Raw genomic sequence first — 17,721 nt, 5'->3', positions numbered from 1 at the left:
GTCCATTGCTGTGGAACTTGGTAAGTCGGGGAGCGAAGAAGCTATCCAATCACTGTCACCTCTACTATTGATTTGAAGTGGCGTCCTGCAAGGTAACTGTCGAAAGAACCGAAAAGGTGATAATCGGAAAGTGCAATGTCCAGGTAGTATGGCCGATGAAATAGTGTTTCCCATCCAAGGCGTAGAATGGTTTCCCCGGTAATCCTATCTATGTGGGGCCCAGCGTTGCCCTCTAAAACCCCTTTGCGATTCAGAAGTGCTAACTCCAGAGTTTGAGATTTTCTTGAACATGGCCCAACTGCTGACAATACACATTTGCATTGATGGTCTGACCAGATTGTACCAGTTCCCGATGCAAGATACCGCAAGCAGTCCAACAAACATACAGGAAGACCTTATGGTGCATTGCTGGTTTCATCTGTTTTTGAACCGATTCATGGGGTAGTTACCAATAATGACGGCGTCCTGAAGCTTCGTATAGGACCCACTTTTTATCACATGTCAACATCCTGTCCAGAAATGGGGACCGCGGTGGCTCAGTGGTAGAGCGTTCACCTCTGGTGCTTGGGGTCTTGGGTTCGATCCCAGCCCCGGTCATGTGAACTTTGTGGTGGACAAATACCGTGTGCGTGGGTTTCCACAGGGTTCTCCCGTTTCCTCCCACTTTCTTCATTCCACCATTTCATTCATTATTCATCATCACCGTATCCTTTAGCCTAACCGGCATAACCGTGGGATGTAAAACTCAAATATTTCATTTCATTTATTTCTATCCAGAAATGGCTAAATCAGACATTGTCTGCAGGCGTTGCCTTCTCGCCCGGAGTTAAATCATGTGGGACCCGTCTAAAGAACTTGTAGTGCTTACCAAATTGATGGAGGTGCTGCCAATTAGTTTCTCCTCTCACACTGAATTGCAGTACCAGTGCCTTAAATGTGTGACTACTGTTCGCCTCATTGCTGTCTGAAGATCTTCATTTTGCATATCTGTTGATCTTCTGACACGTGGTGCGTCTTTAAGAGATTCGTCTCCTTCCTTAAGTTTGTGAAACCTCCGCTGCATTGTCGTCCTAGTCACGATACCCTCACCAAGAGTCTGGTATATCTTCCGCCCCGCTGGAGCAGCGTATAACGTCAGTTTCAACTCGTACAGCATGAACGATGATGTTTTGTGAAGGTCCATGTTCACACTGTCCTTACGCATTGGATATACTGACACAACTGACCATCGCATTATCCTCATTTTAAATCAACTCAGAGTTTGAGGGCTTAGTGAACCCATACATTGACAAAATGCGACAATACTTTGTTGGTTACCTTTAAATTTTTGAGAGTGACATCCTGTTTGGGTTAAATTGGAAACGAGATAAAAACTTAGTTTAACCTACATTTTTTGTAATTTACGTCAAGTATTGCATTTAAAACATGAAACTAATTATTAATTTTAATTATATTTAAATCTGTTCACTATTATTAAAGTAAATCAAACGTTACATTTTAATACTGGAAGAACGTACACGCCGGTAAGAGAAACACAAGCTTTACATATTATTAACTAAGCTATGTGTAAAATAATTATAACAGTATTGCAATAAAGTAAAAAAATGTTGTAAGCGCAGATAAACAATCCATTTCCAAGGTATGTCTTGGAAACAATAAATTCGAAAGAATGAAGATGCTATAACTGAATGTCGATTTATTTACATCTTAAAACACATGATGCTTTAAAATTAATTGAGGAATGTGACAAAAACAACTAAATATTATATTACGATATAAGAGGTATATCTTACTTTGTGACTCTTGAGTTGACTGCGAAGAAATATTTTGGATATAATGGCATGGAACATATCTTCGAGCAACAATCAAACTCTTGCGAATTGTAATAACACTTCTCGAATCTCTTGCAAAACCTGCATTAATACATAAGAATTTGTAAAATAAAACAGTATAAGGGCACATTCGGTATTGTAGGCTATTTTTAGAAAGGTATTTCTTCGACAACCATAATAAATAATGCAAATTATGTTCTTAGTTTCAATAAATATTGAGAGGATTGCAATACCTTAGTATTTGTTCTTGCTTTTCTTTGTTCATTAATGAAGAATGAATACTCCAAAAATCTTAGTATTTATATGTTATACGATTCCAAAAATAGTATTTTGTAATAAAGTATTATGCATTTCTCTTTTATATATAAGAAGTTTACACTTAGCAGTTTTACGTAAGTTCATCCCAAATGTAAATAAGTAACAAAAACCTGTCATTCTCTAGATTGTCTTTGGCACCCAGATTCCAAACCTCAGTCAATGAACGCCGAGATTTTAGAATGGTGCAAACCATTTGTATACAATTTTACAGTAACGTTTCGAGTTGACTTCTTTTCGTTGACAACTTGTCATTGAGAAACACACTTTTCTCCCGACTGTTCTGAATACACTACAGTTCACCATTACACTTAGCATACTATCTACTGTACTCTATTTTTACGCTCCACGTACAGAGGTAACCCAATTTTGTATTTTAAGAAAATAAACTGAAAGATCCATTTTCCACACGGGGAATAGGATTGTAGAAAATAGTTGATATTTTATTGTTTTATTATACATTTCGATAAAAGTGGAATAATAAAAAATACGTGTATTCTACTTTTAGCATGATTCTTGGAAAATCATGTTCTCCTAAAATATGCTCTTAGTCAAGTGGATATGGTAAAAATTGAGCTTAATGTGAGTAATAGCACTTTATTGTTCGAAAAGTATTTTTAATTTTCTCAGCTGATTACTCAATTCAGAAAACTATGGATCCATTTTGGACAGTTTTAACATGTTTACATGGCGTATTACCCATACTGCCACGGGATGTGAATTTGGTTTAAATGGTACTGTTAATGTCAATAATATTAGTAACAACCCCAAGAACTATAGAACCCAGGAAAGTCTTAGTTCTTCGACTAAATGTTGGGTTAAATGTCAACAGAACCGTCAGCGAACGTATTAGCGACACTCTTGAGTGGTTCTTTTCGATTACTTCTAATGTTCCAAACCTTTCTTTCTTAGGGGAGTTCATAGCGTCATACTTGGATACTAATGCGTCGGGAGAAGGTCACTACGCATTTCAGTCATCATATGAACACTGACTTTGACACTAATATCGCTCGTTCCCAATTGTATGATTTTGTTCGGCCAAGGTGGTCGTGTTCACCAAGTACTTCCCATCAGATATTAACTCACATGGGTACTTTGGAATTTTTCATGTACATAACTTCACTTACTTTTTCATATACATGCATATATAGATTCATATACCTATGTATATGAATCTATTTGTGCAGTCGTGACTTTCGTGTTTCAGGAAACGAATTAAACTTAAAAAATTGGGTTAACTTTACTGTTTCCCATTTTACAGATCATTTTTAGATAATTGAAATTAAATGTTTCCGGAATATATACGAAAAACTGCTAGTTCGTTGTATATTTTCTTCATTCTTCTATTGAACTGTTTTCCCAAAATGTTAATTCATTAATTTTAATATTTGGTTGAGAATTCCCCATTTTCTTTAGTTAATATTGTACGTACTAACTACAACTTACTTGAGTATAGAGTCGCAAATGAAACTGCTACACATTTTAACAAATACAATCATGTTGATTACCGTGCCTTGTATAGGCTTTGAACTATGTCAAAAATGATAAATATCACATTCAGAAAAGAATGTGCGGACTTTATGTCGCATTTTTTAATTACAATTTAGGAACATGCTTCCATCATCCGCATAGAGTCCGAGAAAATAATTGTGTTCGTCTGTTAATAATTACGTAAGTTATTTTTAAAAAGATAATCTGAAACACACTTAAAGCCAAAGCATCCCTTAAAATGAGAAGAAATATGCATTTTATAAATTACTTTCTTTAATGCATCTAAATTTGTGAAAATGTTTACATTAAACGACGGTCGTTGTACGTTTGATGCCTAAACTGACCTCGTGATCTCAATTACCTGATGTCATGATACTTGAAAAAATAAGTACATGTTCGATTGACAACACAATTAACGCAGTGGGGCTGCGGTGGCTCAGTGGTAGAGCGTTTACCTCTGGTGCTAGGGGTCTCGGATTCAAACCCTGCTCCCGCCAAGTGAACTTTGTGGTGGACAAACACCGTGTGCGTGGGTTTTCTCGGGGTTCTCCCGTTTCCTCCCACTTTCTTCATTCCACCATTTCATTCATTACTCATTATCACCGTCTCCTTTAGACTGACCGGCATAAACGTGGGACGTAAAACTCAAAATTTCATTTCATTTCAATTAACGCAGTGCTACTACGTTGTAGGCCAAGGAATGTCCTCTACTATTATTTCATTGGTAAAAAATACCTTTTTCCTGTTAGGTTAAACGTTACAACGCAGTATTATTATAAATGGTCTATTCTTTAGATGATGCTACCTTTCTCGTGTGGTTGAGCTTCATGAATGGTATTTCCGTATGGACGTCTCAGGTACTCAGTATAAATGTGAAGTACTCAGTATGAGAATACATTGCAATGAAAGTTTTAGTTGATATCACAAATTTAGGGAATTGGAAATGCGTCTCTTTTTTTCCTTCCATAACAAATGTTCCATAACAGTATTCCTTCATAACAAATATTTAAATGCAATGTCGGATTAAGTTCGGACTATGTCTTTGGTCCATTATATCTTGTTATGCTGCGAAATGTGTCAAATCGTACTAAAGCTTTCATGTTTTTTCAGCACTTCCAACCTGCACATACTTCCTACTGACAGCACATACACATCTCTGTGCATTGGCTTTTTAACATTTGCTTACGAAGGGTGAATCCCAGTTAAATTTTGTCCCCTGTAGTTAAACGCATCCTAGGATTAATTTTTCGCATAACATAAATGTAGAAATTTATATATTAGGTTTTCTAAGGAACGTTCATTCGAATCACGAGTGAAATAAGTACAATTCACAGTCACAATCATCATTTCTGTTCGGGTTAATTATAAGTGGAATAACTTAATTTTAATTTAAGACCTGAATTGCAAAACATCACAAGTCCACTCTTTTTCCTGTATATTTGGTTTTCTGTTTTCTATGTAGGCATTTATGTTTTAAGGACTATGTGCACTTGAAAAATACGTAAGTGCAAGTCAAAACATTAAAAAAAATAGAAAATAATTTCAGGTTAACGAAATATCATGCCAAGTTGTCTTTCTTCTAAAAAAAAAAAGAAAAAAACAGTATTCTGACGGATTAGGCATGTTTTGCAATAGAGGTCTTCAATTATAACTAAAAATATGTTTACAGAAGAAGGTTCTGTGGAATATTTGTTTTCTTTAGAAACTCCTTAAGTGGGATTTTGAACTCAGGAGACTTAGTAGAAATGTGACGAGGTATATATATATATATATATATATATATATATATATATATATATATATATATATATATATATATATATATATATATATATACTTTTCAAAACCTGTTAAATTCGGAGCAATAATCTATACATTCTGCCGTTTGATAGAGAAATATTACTGCAGACCTAGCAGGTATTCAAGCAACTCTATAATGTCAATCAGCTAAACAAAACCTAGTGTTTTATTTTGACTATGGATATCGATTATAATACTTCCAATTATGCTCAATCTGAAATTGTATTAATGATATAAAATATATATGTGACTTACACAGACTGTTCTTCGCCTTCGTGCAGAATCATTGCTACGGCTGCTGGTAGAGTTATATTTTTAGAAGTGTGTGATACCTGCTTGATTCCATACACAATTGAATCATAAAAATAAATGTTCCACAACATAATGGAGATGAGAGCAGCACATACTGTGAGAGAGATCCAAATGACTGTATACACAATCCTGGAAAACAAAATATTTATTTTAAGAATATAATAACAGCTTCTAATTCTAATTGGATTGACACCATTATAAATCTCGAATATGTTAGTTTATAACACGCTTTTCTAAAAGGATAGCATTATTGTAAAATTAAACTCATTCCTAGGCACGAAAAGCTAATGTAATTAATGAAGTTTTCAATCCTTTTAATTTTCTTAAAGTTAATACAAACCTTAACAAGCTTTACGAAGAAAGAAAGATATTTTATGGGCAATGATAATGACAAACAGGCTCAATATATTTGTATATTACATGTCAATATTCGCATACGAGCGGACAATCAGACTATAAATATGCATTATGAATGCAAGAAATATACAAATTTCATGATAACTAAAACAATTGTAGTTCACAGGTTAGTTTACGCTATAGTTGAATCTGTAATTCTGAGACTCGCACATAGAAATATAAAGCAGTGTACGTAGGTTTATTTGAATGCACATTTTGGAAATAATATACGGTATACGAGGTGTGGCAATTAAATAACGAGACTCCCCACCTCCTATCGCGCAGGATCGTGAGAGGGGAGGTAGCTAATGATATGTAGTTGATCTTCAACCTTCATGAGCAGCCACTGTTTGTTTCATGATTCCGAAAGCTTTTCGTTTCTTTTCAGGCTTGCATGAAGAGGACAGAATTGTATAATAGTGCCGGATTAACGGTGGACAGTAAAGTTGAGCAGCGCATTAATATCAAGTTTCTGGTGAAATTAAACAGAACACAGACGGAATTTTGTGCAATGTTTAATGAGGTGTATGGTGATAATGCTATTGCACGTGCGCGAGTTTTTCAATGGCATAAACGATTTTCAGAAGGTAGAAGATAATGAACGACCCGGCAGCCCTTTGAGTTCAAGCACGGATGAAAATGTTCAAAAAATTAATGAATTTTGCGAAAAGACAGACGTCTGAGCATTCTGATGATAGCAGACATGACGAACATTAAGAAAGAGATAAGAAAACAAATTTTGAATGACAATTTAAAAATGACAAGGAAATGTGCAAAAATTTCCCAAAAAAACCTTTCTCAGGAACAAAAATACATTCGGAAGACCATTTGCTGTGACGTTATGGAACCAGAACCAGACTTGCTAACATGTCTCACTGCATGTGATGAAATATGGATTTTCCAGTATGACCCCGAAACGAAGGATCAATGCATGCACTGAAAGATTCCCGCAGTGCCAAGAATGAAAAAAAAAAAAAAAAAAAACACGAATGAGCAAGTCGTAAGGGAAGGCCATGCTCATCTTTTTTTCCAATATGAGGGGTATCATCATGACTGAATGGATGCTTCAGAGTGAAACGGTGAATCAGACCTACTACAAAGAAGTCTTTATACAGTTGAGCAAAGGAAGAAGAGACGGGTTTGTAGAAGAACGATGCATGGATCCTCCACCATGATAATGCGTTGCCCATAATGCCCTTTCTGTGTGTAGTGAAGTAGGTAAAAAATATTTAAGGAAAATGTATGTGACACGGAAGAAGGAAATGAAATGTTGAATTTATTTAAAAAAAAAACACTTGGTAGTTACTTTTTCATTGATTCCGTTATTATGGAATGTATGTGAATTTGGTGAAAAACTAAAGTTAATTAGTTATTGACGTAAGGTCAGAAGAAAACCCTCGATATAGGGTGATTGTTTAAAAGATGTAAGAACTGTTCCTACGTTCCAATCATAGGCAATAGACGTTATTTGTTCCTGAAATTTCATTATTGCAATAAATTATTAGGTATAGCCCGGTGGAATATTGTATCAAAGAAGATAGGAGGCTCCGTGAAGGAAAAATGCGGCGACGAATCTTCAAGTGTACACAATAAATTTGTTCCAGGTAGAAAAATACACTACAGTTGAATCATATTAGGAGAAAATATCCGTGTGCGAAAGCATAAACTAAGGGCTTGATGGTAATTGTGAATGTGTATAATATTTATAAGGATGGTGTGCAATTACGAATCAATGATTCTGAAGTGAGGAACTACTACTTTCATAAAAGAAAATAAAACAGTTACCGGTATAATATATGAAAGTTTACAAGAGCAGTAGTAGGCAATTTCACCTGCGAAAGAAACACTAATGGTTCTTTAAAGCTGGTTCCGTACACGAAAATATAGGTGAGAACTAAAAGATAACTGGTAGAGAACACTGGCGCAAATCTCGGGGGGTCGAGGGGGACATTTCCCCCCAATCTTGGACCTGGGGGACTGTTCCCCCAATAATCTGACTTAAAAAGTGCTTTTTGGGATACGTGTGATGATTCATGTCCGACTGCCACAAAGGAATGTAAGATGAAATTGATTTATCTTGGCTTTTCCATTTTTTGAAAAAGAATCGTATTCTGTACTATTTCAAACTGAACATCTTGTTGTAGTGCGTTTAGTCTCATCAATATGAATTAATTCCACTTTTGCTACTTGGGCACAAATTTCAATAATTGCCAGAGGAGGATATGCTTCTCTCCTCATGCTGGAAAATTATCTCAGCTGTAGGTACGGGCACAAAATCCGGGGAAATGCGGAGACATATCCCCCCCAACATTGGAACTGGAGGCTCTCCCAATAATCCGATTTAAAAAGTGCTTTTTGCAGATAAGTGTGATGATTTGTGTCCAACTGCCACAAAGGAAAGTGAGATGAAATTTGGTTCTCTTGACTTTTCGATTTTTAATGAAAATGAAGGTGTGCGACTGTGCGTGACGTAACCTGATATGAAATCTTATCTCCTCCTCTCCCCAAGGCCCTAGCTAGAGACCGAATTTTTCAGCCCGAGCCCAATCCATCCCGAATGAGTCCGTCCCAGCCCAGGCACGAAAAGTTTTGAAGATTTTCGGCCCGAGCCCAGCCCGGCCCGATAAGTTTTTTTTAAAAATCTTGGCCCAATACGGCTCGGGCCCGATAAGTTTTTTAAAATTCTTGGCCCAAGCCCGGCCTTGGCCCGATATATTTTAAAAGTTTCATTTTGTAACATTTTTCACGGGTACACTTCTTCAACGTTTGCCTTTATTCTAATTATCGTTTAGCGAAAGTCAATCATTATTGCAATTAATCTGCCCCAGCCCGGACCGACCTGTAGAGAAGTTAGTGTCGGCCCGCCCAAGCCCGTCCCGGCCCAAAGAAATAACAGAGTCTGCCCGCCCAAGCCCGTCCCGCGGGCCGGGCCGGGTTTTGGGTCTGGGGCCGAGCCCGGCCCGTGCAGGTCTCTAGCCCTAGCACACGAAGAGTATATAGAGTATCCAATGTTAATAGAACCCATTATTTCAGTAAATGCGCATTTAATCTATTTGTGGTATCAGCCTAGGCATTTACTCATACTTCTTAGCTAACTAACACCCGGAGGTTCAATGCCGCGTTTACGAAAGCTCTCCACTGACTTCTATCCTTAGCCAACTGGATCCAGTTCCTACTTTGTATTCTTATCTCTGGGAGATCAATTTTAAGATTGTCCTCCCATCTGCGCCTAGGTCTTCGTAATGATCGTTTTCCGATTGGTCTTCCAGTTAAGACTTTGTAAGCGTTTCTGCTTTCTTCCATCCTGGCTATTCGTCCTGCCCGCCTAAGCCTCCTAGACTTCATGACCCTAACAGTGCTTGGTAAGCCGTATAATTTATGTATTTCCTCGTTATGAAGTTTCTGCCATTCCTCATTCCCGTTCCTCTTGGGTCCGAATATTCGTCTGAGTATCCTGTTCTCAAATACTTTCAGTCTATGTACTTCCCTCAGAGTAAGCGACCATGATTCGAAACCATACAGAACAACAGGCATGAATATCGTTTTTATATATTTTAAGCTTCATATTCCTCGACAATATTCGCGAAGAGATTTTGAACTGAATATTAACACGAATTCCCTGTTTTCAGTCGTCATTTAATTTCTTCGTGAATATGATTTTCATCTGTTAATATTGATCCTAGACATTTGAAAGTATCCACTTTATCAAAAGTATTATTTAATATTTTAACGCATTCATAATTTCCCGTATTACTGTTCGGATGCGCTTTCATGCATTTAGTTTTCTCTGCATTTCCTTCTAAACCCATCTCCATGCAAGCGTTTAATAAGATCTCTGAATTTCTTTCTATTGTTCTCCTATCATCACCTATTAAATTTACATCATCAGCGTAAGAATAACCTGGTGAAACCGTTCAGCTCTACGCCCCGGTTGCTATCTTTGATTTTCTTTATAGCGTATTCCAGGACAAAGTTGAATAATAATGGCTATAAAGCATCTACTTGTTTCAGGCCATTCTCGTCATGAAAGTCGCGGCCAAAAATTTCCCTACCCGGACACTACTTTGGGATTTATTTAAACATGGTTTAATTGATCTAATTAGCTTTTTCGGTATTCCAAATTCTGTAAGAACGTTGTATAATGGTTCTCTTTTAACCGAGTCGTAAGCCTTTCTAAAATCAATAAATAGTTGATGTACCGGACTACTGTATTCCCACTTCTTTTAGAGTATTTGGCGAATGGTAAATATTTGGTCGATAGTTGATAATAATAATTTCTCCAATAATTTCATCTGTGTATAGGGTCAATCTTGCTAATAGAATGTTTGAAAAAGGATTTTATAGGATGTTGACAGAAGAGAGATGCCTCGATAATTACTACAGTCAGTTTTGGCGCCTTTCTTGTGGATTGGAACAATGATTGATTCTTTCCACTCTTGTGGCAATTTCTCCTAGTTGTAGATAAGAAGAATGAGTTTGTGTACCTTGTTCCACAGTTTTTAGCCTTCAGCTACAATTAACTCAGCCGGAATTTCGTTTACACCCGGAGATTTGTGTTTCTTTAATTTCTTTATAGCAATTTCTACTCATATTCGGTTGGGTTCTGGAATATAGGGTTCTGCGGTGTGTATCTCTCTTTCTCCACGGACATTAGTTTTTGGCTGCGTGTTAAGCAAATCGTCAAAGAAATCTTTCCATCTATTTAAAATTCTATCTGTATCAGTGAGAACTGTTCCATCAGCTTTCTTTAATATAAACACGAGCTTGATAGCCTTTCTTAAATTTCTTGATCCTTTTATATATATCCCGAATGTTTTTATTTTTACTATTATCTTCAAGTTCCTTAACTTTAGCTTTCAAAAAATCGCGTTTCTTTGTTCTAAAAGTTTTGGAAGTTTCCCGCCTGATGTTTACGAAACTTTGTGTAGTTATTTCATTCGGAGTTTGAAACCAACGTAATTTTGCCTGTTTTCTCTTCTTTGCTAGTTGGAAGCATGGTTTGTTCCTACGTATTTCCGCGTGTCCCAATTTTTCTATAGATAGTGGGTGCTTCATAAGCAAAGAAAAGAATTCAATTGCTGCAATATTTATCCCCATAACCTTAAGGTTACATCTATTAACTAAAGAGTATATGACATGAGCCAGATTTCTGTAACAATTCCTCTAATGTTATTGAGATTATCATCATTTTGCTCAAAGAGTATTGTTGCGTCATACATGAGTGATATTCTTTCTTCATAGTTTTGGGTACGTCATTATTTATATTATTATACTAGTTGAATATACCCATGCTTCGCACGGGGGCTGTATTTGGAAGTCATCGCTAATGGAAGTGTCCGCGAAAACTATGGATTTTACACCAATATCGGCCGTTTTGGATTACTTTTACGTGTCTCGGTAACTCCCCCCCCCGATAACCCCAGGCACGCAGCCGAATAGGGTGAATTTGGAAGTTAATGCGATGGGAGTTTCACCATTGATCTTAGCAACCGGGGAATCTATGAATTCGACACTAATACCGGTCATTTTCTACTACTTTTCCATGTTCCGGTATAGGCCCCCCTGAGGCCCCTATGTTCGAATTTTGACAAAAACGTTTCACTCTGGTCTTGAGCCTGGACCAAGGTATCCGTGATCAAAATTTCGTAACTCTCGGTCAACTTGTCTGATCCCCAGGTCGATCCCAGTAAACGCCCCCCATGCCCTGGTTCGAGATTTGTAAACGCGCTTCTTCTTGATCTGGGGCCTGGGCTAAGGTACCCCTGACCAAAATTTGGTAACTCTCGGTCCAATAGTCTGGTTCCCACGCCGCACAAGACAGACAGACACGCAAACAAACTCTTTATTTAATTTATATTAGATTATTATAAAACAATTTTAACGTGGATCTTGGTGGATGCCTAATTAGAAACATACCAATTAAATATGCATGTATTCAGATTTCAGAATGTGTTCACAGCAGTCCTTTGTAATACTGATATGTACTCCTACTTCATCTACATCGCCTAATATATAATATACTCTACAACAGTTGATCAGATTCATCTACCATAATATGAGTTTCATCTCCCTTCTCTAGAATAAGCCTCAAATCTGCCCATCTCCCAATGTTGAAGACAACCAATGGCATATTTAGGATTTTGTTTCGAGGGGCTATGCCCAACACAAGGAAGGAAGTGGGCAATTGCCAACCTGAGTTTGAGAATTAAATATACTTTAATTTATGCATAAATTTAAGTTATAATGTCAAGAATTGCAGACCGATAAATCCTATATAATATGATACAAAAATTAAGAAGTGAATCTAACCCTTTATTGTATTCATACAAGAAAAAGGAAGCATTCTCTTGGCCTTCCTAATTTCCTAGGCTAATTATTCCCCCGTTTTGATTTTCTTTAATTCAAACATTTCCTTCCTTTAAAAATAACTAAACGATATAATTTTTCGTTAGTTATAATAACTAAAGTCCTGTCATGTTGATATCCGCGCAAGTTGGTGTGGAACACCAGTTTCGCTTATCAACTCCTCTTAGTTTTGGTGTTACTGATGACGAGCGACTTGAATCACAACTGACAACGGTTGATAAAGTATGATAAGCGAAATGAAAGAATGTAACATCAAGAAAAAGAAACAGAAAAATAGAAAGAACGAAAGAAAGAACAAAAGGACGCAGCTCTTACATGGAGTAAAATTTGACAAATACAGTATTATTTCTGAACAAGAGCATAAGGAAATGGAAAGTCAATGACATTCTTAGAAATGGTAAGAAGGATTATTGTTGTACGTGGAATGCGAAAAACTAACTCAGTATTTAAGCTGATTTTGTTTAACTCAGTATTTATTTTTTCAATCGCATTATTAATAGCTTGTTGGGGAAAAGAAGCATATAACTGAAAATCATCAGCGTAAATATGGTATTTACAATAGGTGAGAATTTTAGGGAGATCATTAATGTAAAGGGCAAAGAGAAGGGGACCTAGTACGCTATCCTGCGGTACTCCACTGTTGATACAATGCCATGTCGATATGTGATCCTAATTTATCACTACTCTTTGTTTACGTTCATGAAGGTAAGAATGAAACCATTTAACCACTGGTTCAGAAAAATTAAACAATAATGATAATTTCTGAAGTAATATGTCAAAATCAATCGTTTGAAATGCTTTACTATAGTCAAGTAGAGTCAGGAGCGTTAGTTTTCTATTATCAATAGCCCATCTTATATCCTCAGTTACGTTTACTAGTGCAGTGCATGTGCTGTGATTACTTCGAAAACCAGATTGAAATGTATCCAATAAATTATTTGTTGTTAAGTATTCCCGAATTTGATCATTTACAATATATTCAAAAACTTTTGAAAGCACGGGAAGGACACTGACAGGACGATAGTCTGCGATATTGTCAGCGTTGTTCTTTTTTGGAAGTGGGCGGACCTTAGCGAGTTTCCATACTGTGGGAAAAGTACCTGTGGCAAGAGAGTAATTAAATATGTCAGTGATAGGATTAAGTACATGCGGTAGGATTTTCCTGATCATGGTTATTGAAATATCATTTGTACCAGTGGCTTGAGATTTAATTCTTTGGACCGCTTTTAATACATGTGCAGGCTGTACGTGAGAAAATGAGAACAGAGAGTTAATTTCTGAAGCTACAATATTATTCATTGTTTGCAGTTTCATGGAGGCTCGTATCATACGGCTTTGACAGAAAAAAGTGTTCAATTCATCTGGCGTATAGTTAACTGCGTTCTTGGCTATGTTTCTCCCAACACCTAATACTTTTAGCCGTTTCCAAAGAACTGCTCCATTATTTTCAAATTCAAGTATTTCATAGGCAAAGCGCCGTTTTGCCTTCCTTACTTCTTGAGTGCAACGGTTTCTTAATATTCGATAGTTTTCAAATTTTGTATTGGGACTTATTGTGCTATCACTGGAAGGATCACTATTTTTCACATGTCTTCTGTATGCTCTATAAGCTTCATCTCTCCGCGCCATTAACGAACGCAATTCATCGGTTAACCATGGTGATGGAGGTCGCGAAACGCGTTTCTTAACTACAGGGGCGTGTCTATCATACAAATTTATTATTAAAGAATTTAGAGTATTTACCTGCTCGTCAACTGTAGGGAGGCAGTTTATTGAGTGCCACGGCAAGCAGGCAGCGTCGATGTTCAGGTCTACTTCATTCATGTACCTAAAGTCTCTGTATGATGTGAATTTAGTTTTATATTGCGAAACTCGAAGTTTGTAGGATATATATAACTTATCATGGTACGAGATGCTGGATGTGTGGATTTGACCGTGGCTAATTACATGTTCTTCCTTGGATACCAGTATCACATCTATCCCTGATTCTGAGTTCCTTATTTGATGGGTTGGACCAAGAGGACAGATAGCAAGGTTAAGGCCCGAGATCGTATCCCGATATTGCAAGACTTCGTCTTTCGTTGTTAAAAGATCCCAATTTGTATCACCCATTATTATGGAATGCTGGTAATTGGGTAAATGTTTTGCAATATCGTCAACAAAGTTTATGAAAGATGTACGGGGGGGACGATACACAACACTCAAAAGCAATGTCTGGTGACCTACAGTGACTTCGAGTATAATATATTCTGAACTACTGTTATATACACCAGCTGACTGAGACAGAAGTTTGACCTGGAAGTTGTCTCGTAAGTATATTGCCACACCCCCGCCGCGTTTACCCTTTCTATTGTTTGTAAAGAGATGGAAACCTGATAAATGAACGAGGTTGTTTGAGAGGGAATCCTGTAGCCAAGACTCAGAAATAAGTACTGCATGCACATGTTTAAAAGAGGATACAATGCTTTCAATTTCCACGAAATTTGAAAGAAGGCTTTGCGCGATGAAATGAATAGCGTTGAAGTTCCCTTCGGCAAATTCTGGTTTCTGGTCATGAAAGGTAGTTTCCAAAGGGGAGGGAGGAAGGTCATTGTCACTTTCTATGAGGGTGGAAGTGTCAAGCACACTGAAACAGTTAGAAATCAAGGTTGCCATATTTAAATCTGAGAATGTGTCATTCATTGTCCTATCTTGAGAAGATAATCAGATGCAATGTATTGTAATATACTTGAAATGTTAACAAGAATCCCTTCTCTACTGTACATACGTACAAGATAATCGGTAGTTCTACTTACCAGAATATTCATCAAAAATAAAAACAAGACGAAAACACTGACATAACACCAAAATAATAACATGAACACACACAGAGAGAACAAAGTGTCTCCTGCCGACACTGTATACATAAACAACACAACTATACACACACAAGATATCCGACACATGAGGAGAATTTTGTAGGCACTGCACAAGAAAAATATATGTAACTTAGACATCCCTAGTTTTGCGATATGAAGTGGAGTACAAATACGAATTGAAATAGTTATTGACAGATACATTAAATACACTGAACTATTCACGAAACTAGCAGCAAATAAAAAAATATGTTGAATAGAAACATATTTCAAGAAAGTGTTCATAATTATTCACAGAAACGTGCTACCAGGAGTGCACCTATATGTTGTCCATCTGAACAAAGCTATTAATATAATGCTTAATATTTCCATGTTTCACTACAATTTGTCCATCGTAAGTCCAAGTGTTCTTAAACGTCTTTTTAGTGTTTTTAAACGCCTATAATGGAAAAGAATCTCATATAGTGGTGTAATTATTTGAGGAAGAGGAATTCTTGGGGCTTATAATTGATCCCTTACGATTTATGTTATAATGTTACTGCAAAGTCGATAAGGTGATATATATCTTTATTCGTCTTACAACTTGTATCGTAAATCTATCAATCCTCACAAACGTAACTATTCAGGGTATTAAATACATTTTCCCTAGTGAAATATGATTTATCGGAGGGAAGTGCAAATGCTTGAGAACAGACATGCCTACGGCGGTGGACTTGCCATTCACAATATATGACACATTAGTCAAATTCTGGTACAAACAGCATTTGTACTCTTGATGCATAGTGCGGATACACTTACTTTTCATGTACTACATTCCACAAATACTCCGTGTCAAAACCATTTCACGTTGCATGGGCCTCGTTCCGATCAAAAGCTTTTCCACGATACGAATAAAATGCTGCGTCTTCCAACACAGGTGTCCTGAAAGTTCTGTTGTACTCATTGGTCGTCAAAATGTTGTACCAAATGTCCCGTTTCTCATAAATATTTGAACATACACTTAAGCGTGTAATACTTTGAATGCCTCATTTCTGAACACACACTTCCAAATAGAATAGAAGCTGCATTACGATCTACATTAGCTATTGTCTAAAAACACCAAACTTGAAAGTTCGTCATCACAAGAAAATTTAATTCTACGACACATATGAATCCACACACTGAAACGGCACACAGAAAGACTACATTACAGCATTATGTGAGCATTAATAAGACTACATGCAACATATGTTAGCAACTGCATGACACGTAAGATGTAGCAGACAAATGGTAATTGTTATATAGGGCACATGAACTACGAGCTGCACCACCATCTTAATTTTTTAAGCGATTTCCATGAGAGGGACACAAGATCACATTTTAATAGCCAACTTGCAATTCCTATTCATAGATCAACTTATTCCTCCAAATCATTTATAATTTCAACGTGTCGTGATTGGAATACTTTGCCAACCTCGGTACGTGAGTCAAAATCTTTAGCATCTTTTAAAAGAGCAGTTTATAATTTATTGTTATCGAAGCAGGGTTGAATGGACACAGAGACAGAAGAGCCAATAGAGAAGCTTGTCATAAAGATATGAAACCCAAAACTTATTACATATTATAACATGTATGTACTTTCCTGTAGCAGTATATTTGTGTGTGTGTTTGTGTGTGTGTGTGTGTTCAAGTGACAGTCTGTTTCTTGTGTTTTTTTTTTTACTTTCTAATTTTTTTTCTTTTGCTATTCTTAGCTATATCCTTTGATTTTTCAATTTTGAGTCATGTTTAGGTGGTAGATAAGGCTACATATAGCCTTAACCTCAACATGTAAAATAAGTCAAAATAAATAAATAAATAAATAAATAAATAAATAAATAGTAGAGACAGCTTAATTTAATTGCTTCAATTTCAACTTTCTACTCGTGCTCTGGACTTTTCATTGAAGACCGGATTTTATCTTCTTGGAAACAGGAAAAGTTTTAAGTGCTACGAAATGAGGCATACACATCTTTGTCTATTGTGAAAGAAAATATGGTTCTTAAAGAAGTGTAATGTTTATGTATAGGTTACACGATATTCAAACATTTGTAATTCGATTTCAAATGTATATGACTTAAATTTCTGAGATAGACAATCAGTCACATTAGAGAAAATTAATTTTTAGACCCTCGATCATTAGCAACACACGGGGCAAGGAAAATATAGACAAGTTACTATTCATTCATTTAACTTGATATTCGTTCATAATGAAACTAACAGATGTATGTTTCCACTTCCACATTCCTATGATGCTGTAAATATTAAACTCCTTAGTGTAGACATTTCACAGTTCCAGACTCTGGTCTTTTGGATGGATTGAAAACGGAAAACAG

General features: G+C 36.5%; 1 long non-coding RNA gene across 2 annotated transcripts in view; it reads left to right on the top strand.

The window, feature by feature from the left end:
- Window positions 1-17,721, top strand: part of LOC145667994 (uncharacterized) — a 267,045-nt gene that overhangs the window by 199,966 nt on the left and 49,358 nt on the right. The window lies entirely within an intron of this gene.

Source organism: Thermobia domestica, chromosome 13 (assembly GCF_964235325.1).
Source record: "Thermobia domestica chromosome 13, izTheDome1.hap1.1, whole genome shotgun sequence".
Classification (NCBI taxonomy): Eukaryota; Metazoa; Arthropoda; class Insecta; order Zygentoma; family Lepismatidae; genus Thermobia; species Thermobia domestica.
Note: the sequence above shows the minus strand (reverse complement) of the source record. Positions and strands in the feature narration are given on the sequence as shown.